The 8,857-nt window shown below is 36.4% G+C and overlaps 1 long non-coding RNA gene across 1 annotated transcript; it reads left to right on the top strand.

Moving 5' to 3' along the window:
• The first annotated feature begins 1,569 nt into the window (after positions 1-1,569).
• On the top strand, positions 1,570-3,188 carry LOC108544311 (uncharacterized). The gene is made up of 3 exons (XR_001889800.1): positions 1,570-1,655; positions 2,043-2,067; positions 3,132-3,188. It is a non-coding gene; the product is annotated as an uncharacterized LOC108544311 (long non-coding RNA).
• Positions 3,189-8,857: the final 5,669 nt, after the last annotated feature.

The raw sequence follows: 8,857 nt of genomic DNA on the forward strand, positions 1-8,857 counted from the left end.
CCCCGCTCCCTGCCTCCCTCCCTTGTGTCTTGAAGAATATAGGTGGAGGTCACATCCTTCTCTCTGTATCTCATTTTCTGCCTTACTGAGTAGAATTAGCAAAGTTCTCATCTTTGTCTTTATATTTGTTAATCTCTTTGTGTTTTACTCTGAGTATTTTCTTGTTGTTCTTTAGCTGTCTCTTTCACTCAGTTGGCCATTCTCAATTACTAAACAGGTATTTTTCTGGCTTTAGTAATTGAATTATTTTACATTTCATGTTAAATGTTCATGCATTCATTCAATTAATTACTTAAAATATAAATATTGGATACTTACTGCATTCCTGGATCATGTTAGGTACCAGGAGAAGATAGACAGGTAAACTGCCAATGATAATAGAGTGTGATAAATGCTTTGATCACAGAAGAGTTATGTGAGAATAAAGAGAAGAGACATGTAAGTTAATCCTAAAAGAGTTGGTTCTTGAGGAAAAACTCCTGGAGGTTTTGAGGTCTAGGCTTGAATGTGAAGAACGAGGAGCTATCAACCTACTGGCTATGGAAGAATGATTATTCAAAGTGATAGAAATAGCATCCGAAAAGCAACATAATCAGATGTGTGTTTTCAAAATATCACTCTTTTTCATAAAGTGCTTCAATGAGGGAAGTATTAGAAGCAAGGAGACCAACCACAAGACAATGGCAGTTATACCTTCAAGAGGTGATGTTGGCCACAGTAGAGGAGAAATAGAAGAAATTGAAAGAGATGAACAGAATTATTGTTAGTTAGGAATGAGGCCAGGAGAACTGAGGCTGCTGCCAAGGTATCCACCTCAGACATGTTGTTACCATTCCTTGAGCTGGGAAGCACAGAAGGAGGAGCAGGCTGAGGAACCAGAGCTGCAGAAAGAATAGGATGAGCTCTGCTCTACCCATGCTTTACCTGTGTTGCCTGGTGGGCATCCACAGGGAGGGACCCAGAGGGAAGTTGCCTATATGGGTCTGAAACACAAGAGAGAAGCAATTACAGTAGATTAATTTCAGAGATAATATTTTCCTCAATGGAATGAATACATTATACACATATGATGCTAATTCTCTCAAATATGAACCCAGGAGTAGAGTCTCTAGTTCAGTCTTTGATATGTACCATCAAAGATTTTGCATGTCTTTTCCCCTTATCACTGTACACTAGCATTCCTTATTACTGCCTTTGCCAGAAGGTCGAATAATATTATTAATGTAATATTAAAATAATATTATTACTCTTTTGCATTTACATAGCTTATCAGAGTTTACTTAAAACTCTTTCTCATACAGCTCTGGACAAAGTCTTCAGTCTGTGAGCTGGCTTTAGAGAACCAGCCTAGGGCCAGGAAACCAGGATCGAACCGCAGACCAGAAGTTCTAATGAGGTTGCTGCAAGTATTTATTCTGGGGTCACAGCCAGTGTTCAGAACCAGAAGTCACAGAGTTAACCAAGCCAAGGCCCAAGATCTAAGCCAAGAGTTGGAGCCAAGTCCATGGGCAAAGCCAAGAATCAGTCACAGGATTAGCACATCAGAACAAGCCCCAGAACTGCTGCTGAACCCAAGGTCCTCCCCCAGGCCCTGCGTCTTTTGGAGGCATTCTCTGCCCACGGACTTTCACTCCCAGAGGAACACAATCTACAAGGTAGGAATGGGAAACCTGAGGATTTCCTCTGCCTTTATGAGAACTTTGCTTTGGAAAACACAACAAGAATCCCACTGAAAGCATATTAACTACCAAGTGATGGATTAAAAAATGAAATAAAATAAAACTGTATGTATTATTTACGAATTTATTAAAATTCCTACATGTACAGAAACAATTATGTTACATTCAATTAAAATCAATGAGAAAATCTAATAATTTCAAATTCAATTAGATTTTTCTCAAAGAATCTTAAAATAAAAAATTCTGAATTCTATCTTGAATACTTTCCTATAATACCTTATGATGTCTTCCTTCATTTACCCTCTTCTGAGAAACTTCAGTAATAACGTGTTGATTTCTTTTTTCTTTTTATCTTTGATGTAGCCAAAAGAGCCTAAGAACAACCTAGGTAAGAAAGGAAACCTTTACTAAAGCTATATTCTGAGAAATAAATGTAGCAAAAATAGATTTATCTCTTTAAATATAATTTTAAATAGAGCATACATCATTAACATGGCTCAACAATTTTAAAAGTATATTTCAAAAGCAAACAGTGAAACTTTTTTTCCTAGGTCAGTCCCTCCTCAGTTTAGTACCACAACCACCACCCATGAATGTAATTATTGTCGTGAATTTCTTGCCATTCCTTCAGAATTTTATAATGAGCATATAAGCACATACAGAAATATGTTCTCGTTTCTCCTCTTTCTAAGCAAAATGTAGCACACTGCTCTGAACCTTATATTTTCCCATCTAACTATGTGCAGAGATTTCTCCTGTCTTTTAGAGTTGCACAGTATTCTGTTGCACAGGTGTACTTAACTTATTTAACCAGTGATTTAACATAGACACTTAGGTTGTTTTGACTCTTTTGCTGTTACAATGTGGCAATCAATAACCTGGTAATATTCCATTTTGCACATATGCAGTATATATGTAGGAAAAACTACCAGAAGTTAAACTGATGAAGTAGAATGTATTGCATTTGTAATTTTAATGGATATATCTAAATGCCTTTCATAGTGTCATACTAATTTCTACTTCCCCACAGCCTAAGAATTTTATTGAACTTCTTGACTTTTCCCAATCTTTAAGTAAAAAACGATGGTATTATGATATAGTTCAATTAATGTTTCTCTTATTAAGGGTATTACTGTGCCTCTTTTCATGTATTTAAGAGACAAAGGTATATTATCTTTCTATAGCTTTTGTCTATATTTTAAAATTATTGGTCTTTTAAATTATTGATTTCTAGAAGATTTTATTACATTAGAACTTTTGTACAGTATGAGTTATGAGGAATTTTCCCAGATTTTGGTTTATCTTTTGAGTTTTTTATAGTTTTGGCCATACACAATTTTCTTAGCTTTTGTGAGTTAAATTTATTAATATGGTTTTGGTTTTTAAAAGATCAATAAAATAAAAGCACATGAACACCTCAATATGATGAAAAAATATCTCTCTCATTCCCAGATCTAGCATCATACTTATTTGGAATACACTGGATGTAAGAAACAAAGAAGAATGTCCAACATCAACACTACAGTTAACATTATATAAAAGGTACTAACCAAGAAAAATACAAGAGAATGAAAATGAGAGTTAAAAACATACCGAGGCACAACCAAAACAAAAAAAAATGCAAGACCCATATGAAGAAACCATTGTAAATGCTACTGTAGGACAAAAATGAAGACTTGAATTAATGGGAAAACCTACCTTGGACTAGAAGATCCAACATTGTAAAGAGGCCAATTTGTTTGAAATTATCTCATACATTTTATATACAACCCTCCCAAAAATTACAGTGTGTTTTTTTGTTGTTTTGTTTGTTTTATTTTGCTTTTCTCATTTTAAGAACTAGACAAGATAATTGAAAATTTGTATGGAAAAAAATCATACATACAATAATATCCAAGAAAACCCTGATATAGAAGAGCAATAGAGGCAGATTAGCTCTAACATATTAAAATTTATTCTAAATTCTTAATAATTAATAGTATGTTAATATCACATTATTACCAATAGACTAATAAAATATTATAACAAATCCAAAAGTATGTCTAATATAAACAGAAATTTTGTTTACAATAAAGATGTCATCCCAAATCAGTGCAGAAAGGTAAACTATTTTATAAACATCTTGGGACACCTGAATAACCATCTAAAACAAAATATTAGATCCATACTTTAGGTACAGCAAGTACCAGATAATTCAAAATGGATCAATAGTCCTAAAAAAGGGAGGAAGAGAGGGAGAAAGGAAGGGATTAAAGCACTAAAAACGCATTCCATGTGAGTTCTTTCATAACCTGAAAATGACAAAACTTCCAACTAGGAAGCAAATAAACATTTTGGTGTTTTTTAAGTGTTTTGTACAATTCTAAAACTTCAAGACTTTTTTTTCTTGAATAAAATACCAGCCTGGGCCAAACCTTAAGCAGACAGTTTTGAGAAATAATCAATTCTCTTTCTAGTAGATAGATATGCAGAAAAAAATCAGAAGACTATAAACACAGAGAATAAACGAGATTTTAAAGGGTCTCTGACTAAAATACTAAAGCAAAAATTCTGAGAGACCTTTCGAGTTAAATATGTTAATCCCTTGTATATTTTAAAAAGAACATGGATTACCATGATTTACAGTCACAAGACACAGGTTCAAGTTTCTATTCTCTCACTTACCAACAACATGACCCTAGAAAATTACTCAATTTTCTGAAATTTAATTTTTTAATCAACAAATGGGATTAATGGAAAGAGCTCTATCGATATCCCCAGGTTATTGTTTTGATAAAATAATCTAACATATCTGCAAATACTTTATAATCTACAAAACTATACAAATACAGTTATATATATGGTATATGTTTCAGCACAAAAAGTATGTATCTATTTTAACATGAGAAATTCAGTTTAATCAAGTTTCTGAAGATATTATATAGCATCCTAGCAGTTTTGGGATTTATAGAGAGGAAGTTAAAACAAGTTTATTACTGTCTATGACACTCACTTTATTGATGTGAATCTTATTTAAAATGGAACTGAATAAATGAATAAAAATAATTACTCTAGATGACAAATTGTCATCTACTGGAAGTCAGTGGGTAGAGGCAGCAGCAGGTACTATGAGAAATCGAGGCAGAGGCACATCCTTAAAGCCCATCACTGAAGCCAGCTCATGTGGCAAAGCACACAACAGACATGTGGCAAGGGGGCCTGAGCTGCAAAAGAAGCACCAAGAGCAGCCATCTGTCTTCCCATTCAGAACCACCACCTCTGTATCCAAGCCTCCATCAAGAACTTCCAAAGGGCCATGCTCATAATAAACTGGAAAATGATGGCTTCTGGTATTTAGTAACTCAGAGGACAGGACTTTCCAATACTATGTGTAATACACTCTGACAAGAAAAAGGCATTTCAAATAAGGCTACTAGGAGGAGGGGAGTAGCTTTAGTTTTGCTTTGTACTCTTAACCTTTGTGGGCAGGCAGTAGTCTTACTCAACAATACCCAGGTAGTCTTACTCAACAATACTCAGATGGACTATTTATATCTAGATAAGAAAATGACTTAGAATAATCAGGCCCACCTGTAATGGGCCAAAGGTACATAGTTAACTATACAAACTCACATACTTTAAAGAACACAGAGTGGGTTCTGATCCCATTGTCTGTTCACAAAAAATGAAAAACCAATGCCTCTTCCCCTGCCTCTCCAAAAAAGAAAGAAGAAAAAAATATTTTGTGATTAGCAAAACATTTTTGATCAGACTAGTATGAATCCTTTCACTATGTTGCTTAGTTTTCACACCACAGTTTGCTCCTTTCCTTAAGTTAGCACTGTTAATTTAAAAAATAAATAAAAATCCTTCCCCTATCTTCATTCATTTGCCCAATGAATGACTTTTATAAATTGCATTATTCCAGTAGTCATCAGCAAAATTCTACATAGGACTAAACCGCCCTGATATGCAGATTGCTCATGCTGCATATGATATGCAGATTGCTCGTGCCTGTGGTGACACCTAGAATGAATAAAGTGTACCTCTAATTGGAGGGTTCTGCATCTTGGTCCCACCTACTGTCAGTAGTATGCTGGAGTTGGCTTGATCCATGTGACAGAGCTAATTACATGCATTTCTTCCCAAACCTGAAACCAGAAACGTCATGGTGGTAGCTTGAAATCATCCATGACAGGAGTATTTACACCACAGAAACTGGCAAAAGCTAAAAATCAGCCCCCTCCCCCACAAGAGAGCCATATGTTAGTCATTTCCAACATACTTGACACTGTTCTCTCCAGAGAACCCCTGTTCTCTGTCCAGTTGTGATAAACAGTTCTTTAAACACATTTTGGCAGTAAGATTTGCATTCACTCACAATAAATACTGAAAATGAGTGCCCCCTCCTACCAAAATATAGAAAGCATGCTCCATCAGGTATAACACCATACCTTCCCAAAATAAGCCTTGAACTGTTAACTATGTAATCATTTAATGGCACTATTGGGAACCCATTCTTGAAAAGTATTCGCATTTCTTGCTGACACAAATTAAGTCCAACCTTTTTTGTAGTGAATTATTTGGTTGGTTGGTTTCTAAACTTCCCTCAATGCACTAAGATCACCAGGATTTAATGGTAGTTTGCTGAGGCTGAAGTCAAATGGCTGAGTGAGTCCAGCCAGATATGAGAAAGTTTCATAGTGTGACCGTTTTCCATGTTTTACTGTTTGCAGCAAACCAAAAGTTGAAATAGTAAGTTGCACAAAGTTGAAAGTGTGGAGGGTGGGAGGTGGAGAAGCTGGACTGCTGCTGTTCAGTGATCAAGGACTTAGAAGCTGCTGTTCTGGAGCAACAGCGTAGGTGGAATGCTGGTGCCAAGTGGGTTCTTTTTTTCTGCACCCCACTTCCTTTCCTTGCCTGTGGCTTTCAACAAATATGGTGGTGGGACGGTCAAAATCAACATCATGATCCTTCTCAAATTCCAATTTGAAATATTCTTTCAATAGATGTGTCCTACAATGTTTGCTACAGGCTGTGTTCTATAGCCCCCAAATCATATAGTGAAGCCTTAACACCCCTATACCTGAGAATGTGACCATTTGGAGATAAGACCTTTATATAAATAGTTGCATTACAATGGGATTATTAAGGTGGGCCCTAATCTAATATGACTAGTGTTCTTACAAGAATAGGAAATGAGAATATAGACAACATAAAGAGGCACCACTTGAAAACACTGAAAGAAAACAGCTATTTACAGGTTAAAGAGACAGGTCTCAGAAGAAGTAATCCTTCAGACAGCTTGATTTTGGACTTCCAGCCTCTAGAACCGTGAGAAAATAATTTGCTGTTGAAGTCACCCACTCTGCAGTGTTTTGTTATGAAAGTCCTAACCCCTAGTTACTTAGCCCTGGTGTTACTAAAACAGGATGCTTTTGTGTTAGAGACTGAAATGCACCTCCCTGAAATTCTTATGCTGAAGACCTAACCCCCAATGTGGAGACACAGCCTTTGGGGAGGTAATTAAGGTGAAATGAAATCATACAGCATGGGGCCCAAATCATCGGATAGCACTGGTGTCCTTACAAGAAGAGGGATAGTCACCAGAGTGACTCTCCCCTCTCTCTCATCTCTCTCTCCATACTCACTGAGGAAAATCCTTGTGAAATTACAGCCAGAAGGTGGCCTTCTACAAGTCAGGAAGAGTCAAGAAGAGAAGACTTACCAGAACCAAACTCTGACAGCAACATGATCTTGGACTTCTAGCCTCCAGAACTGTGAGAAAACAAATTTCTATTGCTTAAGCCACTGGTCTGTGGTATTTTGTTATGGCAGCCTGATCAGATTAATCCACTCTTCCTTTGTATGTTTTGCTGCTGAGTAGGCATCAGAGCATTATTAAATGAATGGACTTAACCTGTGAGGCTCAATCCAAAATGGAATCTGAGAAGAAAATAATGTCTTAATTTAATTAATTTCCCCTTCCTTGTTCATCAATCTTCTTTTGACTTAATTTAACACCTTTTCTTGCTTTCATTTTAACCAGAGATTACACTGGTGGATGTAGGTTCATAGGAGAATCCAACACTGCTGAAAAGGTTTTCTGAACATCCAGCATGGTTGGCTTTCACTGCCAGGCATTCATTTGTTTTTTTTTTTTTTTTTTTTTTGAAATGGAGTCTTGCTCTGTCACCCAGGCTAGAGTATAGTGGTGCAATCTTGGCTCGCTGCAACCTCCACCTCTCGGGTTCAAGTAATTCTCCTGCCTCAGCCTCCCAAGTAGGTGGGATTACAGGTGCCTGCCATCATGCCTGGCTAATTTTTGTATTTTTAGTAGTGACGGGGTTTCACCACCTTGGCCAGGCTGGTCTTGACCCCCTGACCTCGTGATCCACCCACCTTAGCCTCCAAAAGTACTGGGATTACAGATGTGAGCCACCGCACCCGGCCTAGACATTCTTAACACATCAGTGTAAATCTCTGACTGCCATGCCATGGTAGCAACTGACAAGGTTGCATAAGAATGTTGTTTGCTATACAATTTCATAATTTTCACCCCTGAAAACATTTTTTTTCTGCATAATTGGTGTAGTTTGCATGTCATCAAAATCCAAGTTGAGTCCTAGTTAGAATTAAATTCGTATAATGATGAAAACTGAGCCTTCACTAAAGTGTCAAGCTTATGTGAGCAATCAACAAATACAAATCAATAGTAAAATAATATGTACTCTAATTTATACTATCATCCATGAGATCAACACAGGAGATTTGTATATATGAATTATTTGTTTTCACACAGCTCTACTTTGTGTCTCTTTAAATTTGTGACTTTTTAATCCTAATGTCTTCCACGTTGTAGGTATTAATTTATCTTACTGTGACCAGGCTAGAATTTTTATTGCATGTAAAATTTCTTATTGATCTTGGGATCTCCCATCTTCTAGTAGAGTGGCTTGTACATAGTAGGTAAATGGAATTGAGTCAGAGAATGGAAGAAGAGCTCAATCCCCTTGATTTCATAGTAAAACAGTGGAGGGACTGAGATCAGTCTTCAAGGCTGCTGAATTCCAGACCCCTGTCATAGTTATTAATTGTGCAGGTATTATTTATCTTAATCATTCTAGCATTGCAAAATGAAGTTTTTATTGATCAAGTAATAACCTCTGTGGCTAGGTAGGATTATCTCAGAACTTTCA

Source organism: Rhinopithecus bieti, unplaced genomic scaffold (genome assembly GCF_001698545.2).
Source record: "Rhinopithecus bieti isolate Rb0 unplaced genomic scaffold, ASM169854v2 scaffold_26061, whole genome shotgun sequence".
NCBI lineage: Eukaryota > Metazoa > Chordata > Mammalia > Primates > Cercopithecidae > Rhinopithecus > Rhinopithecus bieti.